Raw genomic sequence first — 12,972 nt, 5'->3', positions numbered from 1 at the left:
GAAAATAAATTGCTATTATCTGAAGCTACCTACTTATGATATGTTTTGTTAACAGGAGCACTAGCAATATAAGACAATTTCCACCTATTAGAATGTATGCTCCAATTGCTTTTTGTAAAGGGAAAGTGAATAACTCTTTAAAATGCTTTGACATGAGATAGCCAGCAAACTTTGTCATACCAAAATGTAGCTATGATCACTTCACATTCCATTGTAAAATATTGTAATGATAACAAAACCCACTACCATTGAGTCAATTTCAACTCACGGTGACCCGCATTTGCTATAGAGTAGAACTGCTCCATAGGGTTTTCTTAGCTGTAATCTTCATGCAAGCAGTTCACCAGGTCTTTCTGGATGGGTTCAAACTGTCAATCTTTAGGTTAGTAGCTAAAAGCAAGCCCACCAAGGAACCTCTGTAAAGATAATATAACCTATAAATTCTCTCACCCTGGCATGCATAGAACCCCATTTTTCCTCAGTATATGTCACATACCTTATATAAAACCCAACTCTCTAAAGTGTGGGTTTGGCAAGGGCATCTGGCTCTCTTGTGCACTCTCTTCTCTCATTTCTCACCTTCTGTCCCTGAAAGACATATGTGTTCCTCATTTTTTAAACCGCTGATTTACAAATACGGTAAATAATTTAACAGGTAAAATGTTAGGATTAGATTTACATTTTAAAGAAATTATTTAGCAATCTTCTAAATGGTTTTCCTAATGAGTACTTGTGATTAGCTAGATTAAAGATAGTTAAATGATCCAAAACATGAAAACAAGGTTACGATGGCCAAGTGCCTGGAGATATTATTACCTATTTCTCTGGGAACCCTTCTCACTGGAACATGTGCAAAGTAAACTGATAAATTATTTTGCTTTGGTTCCTTTCTTCTGTACTTTGTATATTATACAATCTTCCTGTTAGTTGTTGTTGTTAGGTACTTTCTAGTTGGCTCCAACTCAGCAACCCTTTGTACAACAGAACAAAACATTGCCCAGTCCTGCGGCATCCTCACAATCCTTGTTATGCTTGAGCCCATTGTTGCAGCCACTGTCAATCCACCTCATTGAGGTCTTCCTCTTTTTGGCTGACTCTCTACTTTACCAAGAATGGTGTCTTTCTCCAAAGACTGATCCCTCCTGATAAAACGTCCAAAGCATGTGAAACGAAGTCTTGCCATCCTTGCTTCTAAGGCGCATTCTGGCTGTACTTCTTCCAAGACAGATCTGTTCATTCTTTCGGCAGTCCATGGTATGTTCAAAATTCTTCACCAACACCATAATTCGAAGGCATCAATTCTTTATAAGTCTTCCTTAATCATTGTCTAGCTTTAGAATGCATGTGAGGCAATTGAAAACCCCATGGTTTGGGGCAGGCCATGTTAGTAGGAGATTATAATTAATTGTTTCAGAATTTAACTCAGACTACTTACATTCTATTCATTATGATGACGTCTGTAAGGTATCTTAGTCTTCACCATGAAGGTATAGAAATATCATAGTCCCATCACAGAATTACAAGTCTTTTTATTGAGTAATGATTTACAAAAATGTTAATCTGATTTTAAGTGTTTTTTCTAGTTTCCTTGACAAGTTCTGAGAACATTTTGAGGTTTGTTACCACCCTATACGTAACTGAACTTAATCTTCTGTAGTATAATATTTATTTTGAATCATCCAAACCAATGACAGTGGATTGAACCAGGAAATGTAACTTTTTCTGAGTTTCTAAACAGAAATCTCCTATAAATTGTGTCATCCTTATTAAAAGAGGGAATAAAAATAACAGCAAATTATTTCTGAAAATGTGTTACTGTTCTAAGTGTTTTAATGTATTAACTCACTTGGCCCTCATAAGCGAGGTAGTCACTTTTATTATACCCATTTTAGGAATGGAGAAATTGTGCCACAAAGAATTTAAGTAACTTGTTCATGTCACAGAGCTCACAAGGTCTGCAGTCTATTTCCAGAGCCTTCTTTCTTAATTATCAAACCAGGTACGCTACGAAGATAGATGTGCCATTAGAACAACTCAGAATCTATGCCATCCAAAATGAAAATGTTGTTGTGGTCTTCTTTCATTTGTATTATGACTGGGGATGTAGAGTCACAGAAGGAGAACTCTACAACTGAATTTATCCGTTACTCCCCACCTCTCTGCGACCCCACACAGCTTGGAGCACCCAGTCACCCTGAGTCCTACACCACCTTGTCTGCAGGCTTCTCTACTTGTCTCTCTCATGTTCTACCTTAAAATCCTAAATTAGACATTATGCTCTTTTAGTCAATTTATCATAACTTTCTCTTCTATTCTGTTTTGTAATTTTCTTGATAATTTGTTCTTAGCATGTGTTTTATTCTTTCTCATTTGATTTTATGTTTTTTAAACTTGAGATTTCTGAACACATATTTCATCTATTTTTTCTTACAAAGGAAATAGACATTGTGTAAAGTGGCTACAGTTTCATACATATATATATATATAAAACCAAAAAAGCAAGGAAACATATTTATTAGAATGCTCTACAAATTCATGCTTGCACCAAAATAATCAAACCACTATTTATCAAGATGTAGGAGAATGGAATCAGAGATTTAAAGATACTTGTTTCCCTTCAACTTTATTAGCAGAAGCAGGACTGTATTCATCATATTCCTGAGGATATTTATGCTGTTTTAAGCAATAGGATGCTGGAGAGTCTGGGAACTGAATTCATGGGTCTTCTTCTCCTCAAATTGTTCCATCTGACTTCAATCACAGTGTTTCTGGTGTCACAGTGTCACAGCCACGAGCACACTCTTCACCAGATTCTCTACCCAGCCATCTGAAGACTGGTTTCATCTAGGCCTCTGGAGTCCACTAAGTTCACCATCAGCAGGACCTGGTTTATTCGCTCAATTTTCAGAGTTATGGCTCAGTCTGGGCTGAAGATAAGGTATACTAGCCATGCCTCTAGGCAAAACAACAGGGGCTCCTTCAAGCAGGTGCCAGTCTAGCCTTCATTACCATCTCTGGGACTCAGCATCACCAGTGTTACCTACTAGCTGGAGAACAAGCTGGGAGCAGCTCTCAATGGAAGTTAGTCCTTCTCATATACTTTTGAAGGAAAGCTGAACTCTTCTTTTAAGATCACATATTCTTGGAGTTCAGGATTCTATTTTGGTTTCTTCTGTAGTCAGGGATATAGATGTCATCACTCTTAATACTCATAGGGATAAACTTTATAAGGCAAATCATAAGAAAAACCTTAAGGAAGGTAATATTTTCTAGAGTGTCATTTATGATATAATTATTTTTGAAGTCTTGTGTTTATGATACCTAACATGGTACTGGGAAACAGTATTTCACAGCATAGAATGAGTCTTAAATGTTTGTGTAGTACATAATTACTTGTAAGCGTTTGATGCAACACAGTTTTAAAAAGGAATATTTATTAGAAAATGCAAAGCCTGTAGTCTGATAGTCATTGATTTCTTTGCTAAAGAAAAATATTAATTATTTGGATATCCTTTTGCACTTGAAGTAATTAAATATTTTTGAATGGTATGATTTAATTATTGAGATACATACATATTTTAATTGAAAAAAATGTTGTGAAGGTAATTTTAGAAAACTGGATGAAAAACTTTTATAAAGTTGATTTTTGACTTAAAAGTATAATAATATGGACTATTTACAAGCTGAGATTGATATATTCAGAATTATAAAAATAGGTACCTATTTAATGAGTCACTATTTGGACACTAGTTAAAGATAAGCAGTCTTATATCTAGCTATACAATTATAGAAGATAAAATATAAGCAGGTTTGGATGAATTTGACCAATATTTATAACTAAAATTAGATAATTCAGCTCACCCTAAATACTTGCAAATCAATGAAGATTTTATTCATGAATTATTTGGATAATTATTTCAAGTCTACTACTTAATATGTCTTTTTGTAAAGGAACATAATAAAGAGGCATTGAAAGTGGAAACTATTAACTTGAGTCAATTACTTGGCCATCTGCAACTAGGGAAATACATTGTTAGAGAATAAATTAGCTAATTATGGCTTTGTCTATATGATATTGCACAGCTACCATTTGGGAGTCAGTTAATTTTTTCCTTGCCTTTACAGATTAGAAAAAGTTCTTCCTGAATAACTCTGTCTACAGGTGTTCTTCTCTTGGACCTCTATCCTCTCTGGCCTCTTTCCCTGCCTTATATTCTTTGAGTTTTCTATTACGATTTATTTGATAAAATGTGTTCTGCAATCTGTCATTTGTATGCTTCCTTACTTCTTATACAGGTGTAAGATATCATCCGCCATACCTTCTGTGAAATAGGACATTACCGTGACTTGGACTTTGTGCAAACACCATATTATATACAGGAGAGAGGCATGCAGAATGGTCACCTGTCTAACTCAGGCCAGCGCTGCTTCCCCTGCGCCAGCGACTGCATGAAAACTTCAGCTTCGCTGCGGGCAGTCCTTCGTGGTTGCCCTCATGTCTCTGAAAGCAAGAGCCACACCCAACCCTCCCCCACCCAACTCATCATCCAGCCAGCCGCCTCCTGGCCCCACCATGGGCAGAGGTTCCGTTTCCTTTCTTCCTCCTTTCCTGCCTTCCCCACCCTCCAACCCCCATGGGCTTTAAACTCTTTCAGCCCCAACCGCGCCTCCTTCCCCTCCTTTTCCTCTGCCTCCTCACCTGACCACCTTTCCTGGTCCTCCTCCTGCCACCAGCACAGTGCAGACCACTTGCTGGCCTTCACTGAGGGAGGAGCCATGGCACCGGGCCCATGCATCATGCAGAGCACTTGGGCAAATGGGGCAGCGGCCTGGCCAGGGCATCCCCCTCAGTGGTTCCATCGGTGTCTGTGTGGTCCTTGCCTGAGGTGATCTTGGTAGGACAGGCAGCCAAGGATGGGTGCCTGGATCCCCCTCACATGCTGCTCCAGGGCCAGGGCGGACATGGCATCTTGAGAGCTAGGGAGAGACACATTCAATCTCCATACTTAGAAAAGTATGTCAGCTAAGTCCCATTCTCCGATAGGGGTAGCTTTATGGGACCATGAGTGCATATGTGGTCTGACATTGCCCAAACGGGCATTAAGCAATTCATACCTGTATGTATTGCTGTAGGGCTCATATGTTTGTTTTTCTAGTAATACTAATGAAATGAAAACTCAGTATTGAGTGCATGAAAGGAAAAAGTTTTATATTGTAGCTCAAATTTATATCTTTGTGGCTATAGTTTAAAAATTATTATCGTTCTGATTATTTGTGGCCTGTGTGTGTGTGTGTGTGTGTGTGTGTGCATGCATGTGTGTGCATGTGTGTTTGGGTGGGGAGATAATTAAAAGTCTCAAAGAATAGGATGAAAGGAAATTAAATAAGAGGAGAGAATATTGCAATGGTGAAAAAGGGGTTTTGTTTGATTTTTTTTTATATTTTCTAAGAGGAAATTCTTGTACTCTGTTAGGAGTAAAAGAAAAGGAGTTTTATTGAGGAATAATACAGCTTGAGCTGGGCAGTGCTAAGTAAAAATACAAAGTACTCCACCTTTAAAGCAGAGAGAGAGGTATACATACATAAAAAAGGAAAGGTAGGAGGTTAATGATTGATTATAGATATGGTCACTTTCAGCTTGAAGTCCTTTGAAATGTAAAGGTTGGCAACTTAGCTAGAAGGGAATGAAATACCACCTAGGTGAGTGGCGCCAGCCAGTTTGGTTATACATGATTTCAGTCATGAACACATTTTTCTAGGGAACAAATTGTTTTCATCTTGACATATTCTTCCCATGAACAAGTGGTTTATATCTTGACAGTTTGCTTCCTGGGAATGCATGTTGGTCCCATCATTATGTCCAATAGGATTGCCTCCAGTTTACATTTCCCCTTTTTGATCAAGCCTCCTCTATGGGGTGCTGATCACCCACAATGGGGTAGCCTTTCTTCTGCAAGAACTTTGTTTTCTTGAGTATTTTAGATTAATTTTTTTTTTTTTAACCTTACCAAGCTAATAGCCCTCGTCTTCAGGGTGAGTAGGTTTTATGGGGGGAGCATCTTAGCAGACAAGTCCATATTCGAGGACATTTCTCAGGACAGAATGACAGAGGTCAAGATGAAACATACCCAGGGAGACAAAAGGGAGATGATTAAACAACATTATCATTGGTGGAAGCCTGTGAAGCCAGCATGATTTTAATGGTTTTGAAGTACAGCATTTCATGGATAAAATGTGTTGAACTAATACAAAACAGCATTCTATATTTACAATAATAGAAACAATGAGGAATACAAAAATTTCAAAATAAAGTGGCAATGTTTTCCACCATCCACCCCAAGAGGAAAACCAATTACTTATAATATCAGTTAAGGAAGGAACAAGATCATTAAGGCAAGATAATACACACTGCATGTGATTAACATAAAGTATAATATTAACACTATTGTCAGGAATATAGACACAGAAATCAGATTTTATTATGGCTCAGGTACCTCCATGAGATGCAGTGAGACTGTCAAGAGCCTGTTTTTGGAGTACTACTTTTCTCATCATTGCTATTTTGGTGTTGGTTTTCTTGAAGCCTGCGGGCACTGTCATTTAGGGTAGTTTGTATATATTTGGTTAATATTTCTACATGTACCATAACATCTTCAAGTCCTGTCTGAGGTGTGAATACTGCCACTAAATGATCAAGCCAACCAACGAAACATTGATTGAGACCACTGAGGTCCTAGTATGGGAACACTAGCTGGTAAAGGGATTTCAGTTAAAATATGTCCTTGAATCCAGCTCAGGCCCAGAGTGCGTCTTCTGATCCAGCCTGGCAGAAGCCAGGGACAGAGGTTGGTTCCACATAGCCGAAAGATGCCATTAGGGCCTACCCAATAGATACCTGAGTGTCATAGCCAGTCAGTGGCGAACCAATTAGCAGTTTATAAGATTATAACTGATGCATATTCAGACATTGAAAGTCATTCCATAGGTCTGATAGAGGCTAGGTTATTCATATGAGGGTGGTTAGATTGTTCCTACTGAAGGGAAGCAACCTGACTTAGCCTTCCTGCTTGTGGAGTTAACCAGATGAATCCATCCCACAGGTGTTGATATGCACCTATGCCATGGATTGAATTATGTCCCCTAAAAAATGTGTGTATCAGTTTGGCTGGGCCATGATTCCTGGTAATGTGTGATTTTCCCATGTGTCGTAAATCCTGCCTCTATGATGTTAATGAGGGAGGATGGGCGGCAGTTGTGTTAGTGAGGCAGGACTCAATCTACAAGATTGGCTTGTGTCTTGAGCCAATCTCTTTTGAGATATAAAAGACAGAAGTGAGCAGAGAGACAGAGGGACCTCATACCACCAAGAAAACAGTGCCCGGAGCAGAGCGTGTCCTTTGAAACTGGGATCCCTGTGTGAAGAAGCTTCTAGTCTGGGAGAACATTGATGAGAAGGCTGACAGAGAGAGAAAGCCTTCCCCTGGCCTGAATTTGGACTTTTAGCCTACTTTACTGTAAGGAAATAAACTTCTCTTTGTTAAAACTATCCACTTGTGGTATTTCTGTTATAGTAGCACTAGATGATTAAGACAACCTACAATACAAAGAGTACTATTTGTGGGTTTGGAAGAGTGTTTAGCTAGCTCTTCTTGGGACTTAATATATAAAAGTAAGATTTGTGTTAACACTAAAGGTTAAGTCCTGGGTTTCATTCAGATCCAGAAAGAGGCCATTTATCAATGGAAAGTATGATAATAGTTATTTCCTATAGTAATGAACTATTTCTTGTTTTTTCTCGTATCCATAGATACAATCAGAGCAACCCAATCAGATCCCTGTAGTGGAAAGGCCCACTTGGGGAGGCCAGAATGACTTGAGGTTAGGAGGGCACCACATAACAACAATTAAACATTTTAAAATGGTGAGCATAAGCATCTGCTTAATCTAGGAAAACATTAGTAGAGGCATGACTGTAACAAAGGTAAAAAGAAAAAAAAAAAAAGGTGCATTTTCAAGCCTGGTCCAAGGTCTTGGGTCAGTCATCTGCTTCAGATGTTGTCTGCTTCTGGCCACAGGGACATTTAAACGTAACCTTCAATTCTCTGGTGAGTTGGCTAGTCTAAAGAGGAGTCTTAGCCTTTTTTAACTGTGACAAATGTATGCAATGTTTTATTCCCTCTAATTTGGCTGCACATGGATTGGTAAGGAGGACTAAGTATGGTTCCTTCCAACGAGGTTCTCTCGTATTTGAAGTCTCTTTTAATATACATATTCTCCTGAGGCGCTGTTAGGCAGACTTCCGGAGTTTAGTTTCTCTTCACCAAAGGATTCTCTAACCTGTAAAAGATATTCTTTAGAATATTGGATTAAAGATTGGCAATACTTCAGTAATTCTGGTTGAACAATGTTAGGGTTGGTACAGGCAACATAAGGAAGGACCATGGATCTCCCTGTAATTATTTTATAAGGCGTTAGTTTGTGAGATCCAAATAGTGTGGTCCTCAGATTTAAAAGAACTAAGGGAAGGACCTTAGTCCAGGATAAACTTAAAGTTTCACAAAGCTTTGCTATCTGAGTCTTCACTATTCTATTAGTTCTCTCTACTAGATCAGAAGACTGAGGATGACAGGGACAATGTAACCTTTGATAAATGGGAAAAACTCAACACAGTTCTTGGATGACTTGACCAGTGAAATGAGTTCCCCAGTCACTACAAAGAGTTTTTGATGCTCCCCAGTTGGGTACAATGTTTTCAAGAAGTTTCTTTGCTACAAAGGCTGCAGTAGCTCTTGACAGGAGAATGCGTCTACTCAATGTGAAAATGTACAAATTACTAATACATATGTGTATAACCATTTGAGGGTAAAAGCTAAATAAAATCTAGCTGCCATTTAAGCATAGGCCTGTAAGATAAAAGGTATTGTCCAGGTAGGACTTTAAGGTATTTGCTGGGATTGGAGTGAGGGAAAATAAAGCAAAGAGTGGCAACATGTTTGGCAGCCTCGAAAAATTATTTCCATCAACATTTTTTTAAAGTCACAGTCATTTTATCTCATCCCATGTGGGAACCTTCACATCAGGTTCACATCATAGGAACATGAAGGAAATTGGGTAAGACAGTTTTCTTATTAGGCCTAGTCGACAATTTAGTGGCAGGAGCTTGGTAACAGTCTGCCTTTTTCCATGCCTTAATTTTGTCTGTTTGGGCTAATTGTCTGTGTTTTAAAAGTTTTTCTAAAGTTAACTCATGACAGTTGAAGTTATCAGTAGACAAATTTGGAGAATCCCTTTCTTTATCGTAAGTGCAGAAATCACTTTAGAGGGAGCTTGTTTGGTTGCCACATCAGCAAGATTATTTCCTCTAATTTCTTCAGTTTGGGGTACTCCTTTCAGTTGGTAAGCTCGTATTTTTATCACAGCAGTTTCAGAGGGGAGTAAATGAGCATCTAGAAGGTTGGCTACTAAAGCTCCATTTTTTATGACATTTCTGGGAGAGATTAAAAATCCTCTTTTTTTCCATGACATATCAAAATCATGTACAGTTCCAAAACAATATATACTTCTTGTAAAAATGTCTTAGGCTGGGTCCTCTAGAGAAGCAAAACCAGTAAAGTGTATAAATATATACATACAGAGAGAAAATTATATCAAGGAACTGGCTCATGCTGTTGTAGAGGCTGGACCGTCCCAAGTCCATGGGTCAGATAGAGGGTTCTCCTGATTCACGTAGCCACAGGGGCTGGCGAACCCAAGATCAGCAGCTCAAGACCATACAAAGCTGCTAGCTCAAGTCCCAAGAACTGGAGGTCAGATGAACAGGAGTCAGCTGCAGGATCCAGAATAAGCAAAAGCCCATGAGCCTTGACAGAATGTCCACTTATATTTGATACAGGACACACACCCAAGGAAACTCACTTTCAACTATTGGCTACTCACAGCAGACCCTATCATTGAGATGATCACATTATATAAAATCTTATCATGGAATTGATCACAACATCATATGACTGTCAAACCACTGAGAATTATGGCCGAGCCAAGTTGACATACAACTTTAACTATAACAAAAATAATAGCAGATTTTCCTTACAATTCTACAAGCTCTAGTAAGGGCAATTAATTTGGCTTGCTGGGCAGAAGTAACTTCAGGGAGAGCCTGACTTTCAAGAACTTCAGTAAAGTCCTAACAGCATATCCAGCTTGATAGTGAGGACAAGTAGGATTAAGTTTCAAACAGGAACTAGCTACAAACAAAACTAAATCAAGATTAGTTAAAGTATCTCTTTTAAGTCTTTCTGAGGGGTTAAAAGTTGCTCAGTAAAGTCTAGACAATTATGTGTAGGATGGTTACTGTCATTATTTGCAGGGAGAAAATTAGCTGGATTTAAACAGGGCATGGAGTATAGTCTAATGTTAGATACAGCCAGGAGGAGAACTTCATAGGACGTGAGCCTGCTGGCAGAAAGATGTATCTAGGGAGAATTAAGTAAAGCAGACACAGGATGGGGCACATAGACATCTAAAAAGTTTCCCAGCACCACATCTGCTGTGGTTTCCACTAGTTTGGTGGTGGCAGCCACAGGCCTAAGGCAGGGAGGGTATCCCCTGGCTATAAAGTCAAGCTGTAGGCTATAATAACCTATAGGTCTTTGTTGTCCTCCATGGTTTTGAGTTAGTATGCCTAAAGCATTTTCAGATGGTTTATGTACAAATAAGGAACAATCTAAGTGGTAATTAGAAAAACATAGAGCGAGTGAGTTCGTTAAAGCCCCTTTTAATTGAACTATGGCCGCTTGATCTTCTGGTGCAATTTGGAATGAATCTCGTTCAGAAGTTTTTAAATATTTGTATAAAGGTTGAATCAAGAAAGAAAAACTGGGAATCTAGGTTCAACAATAGCTGCAGAGTACTAGAAACCACATAGCTGTTTCCTTGTTTCAGGTATAGGAAAGACAAGAATAGCTTCTTTTCATTTAGAATCAGTAGAGACGCCTTCTGCAGAAATTAGGTGGCCCATATATTTAACATAAGACTGAGAAAAGAGTAATTTTTCTCTGTATACCTAATGTCCACCAAAAGGCAGATGTTTTAATAAAACTATACTGTCACCAAGGCAGGCTTTCTGGGAGGTTGAACAAATTAGCAGATCATCAATGTATTGCAGCAATGTAGATTTGTTTGTAAACTGTAAAAGCATGCAGAATAAGAGAAAAATGGGTGGGAAGTAAATTGTTGATTTTCCCAGGTAAAAGCAAACAAACACAGAATTTCAGAATGCACAGAAATACTGAAAAAGGTGCTGCAAAGATATACAACTATAAAATGAGTACATCTGAAGGGATGTTTTAAAGTAATAAATGAGGATTAGGAACTACCAGGAATCTAGGAATAACAATACAGTTGATTGCACACAAATCTTGAACAAATCTCGAACAAATCTCCAGCCTCTATTATTTGGTTATTAAACTGGAAGAACAGGTGTATTAGAAGGGCTGGTGCAAGGGACTATTAAACCTTTAGAACAGAAATCTTGTATAATGGGAGCTAGTCCTTCTTTTGCTTCTTGTTTGAGTGGATACTGGGGAATTTTTGGCAGAGGTTTAGCCTGTCTTCCAGGTGCTTCTGGATCGTTTTGAACTACCAACCTTCTGGCTAGTAGTTGAGGAGTTAACCATTTGTGCCACACAGGAACTCCTTATAATGATAGACAAGTCTGTTTGAATCAGTTCAATTGTAAGATGAACTTATTAAAAAAATTAAAGTACTATATGCATAAATCTAATAATTATGAATTAATTAATTTTAGGTTAAAATTGTGTGGTGGATTGTTTGACACTCCTCCCATTAAGAGGAGAGTTCTAGATCTCCTCCACTTGAGTCTTGGTGGACTCTGTGGCTGCCTTGATTAATGGAATATAGCAGAAATGATGCTGTGCCAGTTTCTGGGCCAACCTTAAGAGACTAATAGCTTCCTTATCCTGTCTCTTGGAACCCTCGAGCTTAGCTGCTCACAGCAGCCACCTCCACCGTGCACCTCCACCACCACCACGGACTCTGGCAGCTTTCTCACAAGTTCCAGATGCATTTTCTTTGTAATCCGCTGCATTGGATCACCGGGTGCCCCACCGTGGCAGATGCAGCTATGGACACCAACTCCAAGATCACCACTAAGGACTTAAAGGAGAAGAAGGAGGTTGTAGAGGAGGTGAAGAAGGAAGAGATGCACTCGCTAATGGGAACGCTAATGAGGAAAATGGGGAACAGAAGGCTGGCAAATGAGGTAGAAGAAGAAGAGGAAGAAGGTGAGGAGGAAAAGAAGGAGGAGGAGGAAGGTAATGATGAGGAAGAGGATTGTGAAGAAGAGGCTGAGGCACTATGGGCAAATGGGTAGCTAAAGATGATGGGGTTGATGATGTTGACACCAAGAAGGAGAAGACCAATGAGGATGACTAAAACCAATATAAAACTAAACCTGCTGCAGTGGAGTAGATTCAACTCATAGAAACCCTATAAGACAGGGTAGAACTGCCTCATCAGTGTTTCCAAGGAGTGGCTGGTGGAATCAAACTACTGCTGACCTTTTGGTTAGCGGTGGAGCTCTTAACGACTGTGCCACCAGACCTTCCCTATGACTAGACAACAGAAAAGGAAAAGATAAACTTAAAAAAAAAAGATCACCATGACCTATTCACTCTCCACTTCCTGTCTTATAATCTAAACTTGGTCACCTTTGAGTAGAGAGTCCTGCCCACCAACCTTAGGCAGAGCCACTGGCAGAGGTCACGTGCTCTCCAACACCCAATCAAATTCACAACATGAATTTGCAACCGGGTAGGATAAAAGAACCGAAACTTCCAACCAAAACCCGAACCCGTTGTGGTGGAGTTGATTTCAACTCATAGCGACCCTGTAGGACAGAGTAGAACTGCCCCATAGGATTTCTAAACAGAGCCTGGTGGATTCCAACTGCAA

The 12,972-nt window shown here is 39.1% G+C and overlaps 1 pseudogene; it reads left to right on the top strand.

Moving 5' to 3' along the window:
* The first annotated feature begins 12,079 nt into the window (after positions 1 to 12,079).
* LOC101350274 (prothymosin alpha-like) lies at positions 12,080 to 12,453 on the top strand (annotated as a pseudogene).
* Positions 12,454 to 12,972: the final 519 nt, after the last annotated feature.

The sequence above is a fragment of the Trichechus manatus genome, unplaced genomic scaffold, assembly GCF_000243295.1.
Source record: "Trichechus manatus latirostris isolate Lorelei unplaced genomic scaffold, TriManLat1.0 scaffold00335, whole genome shotgun sequence".
Taxonomy (NCBI): domain Eukaryota; kingdom Metazoa; phylum Chordata; class Mammalia; order Sirenia; family Trichechidae; genus Trichechus; species Trichechus manatus.
Note: the sequence above shows the minus strand (reverse complement) of the source record. Positions and strands in the feature narration are given on the sequence as shown.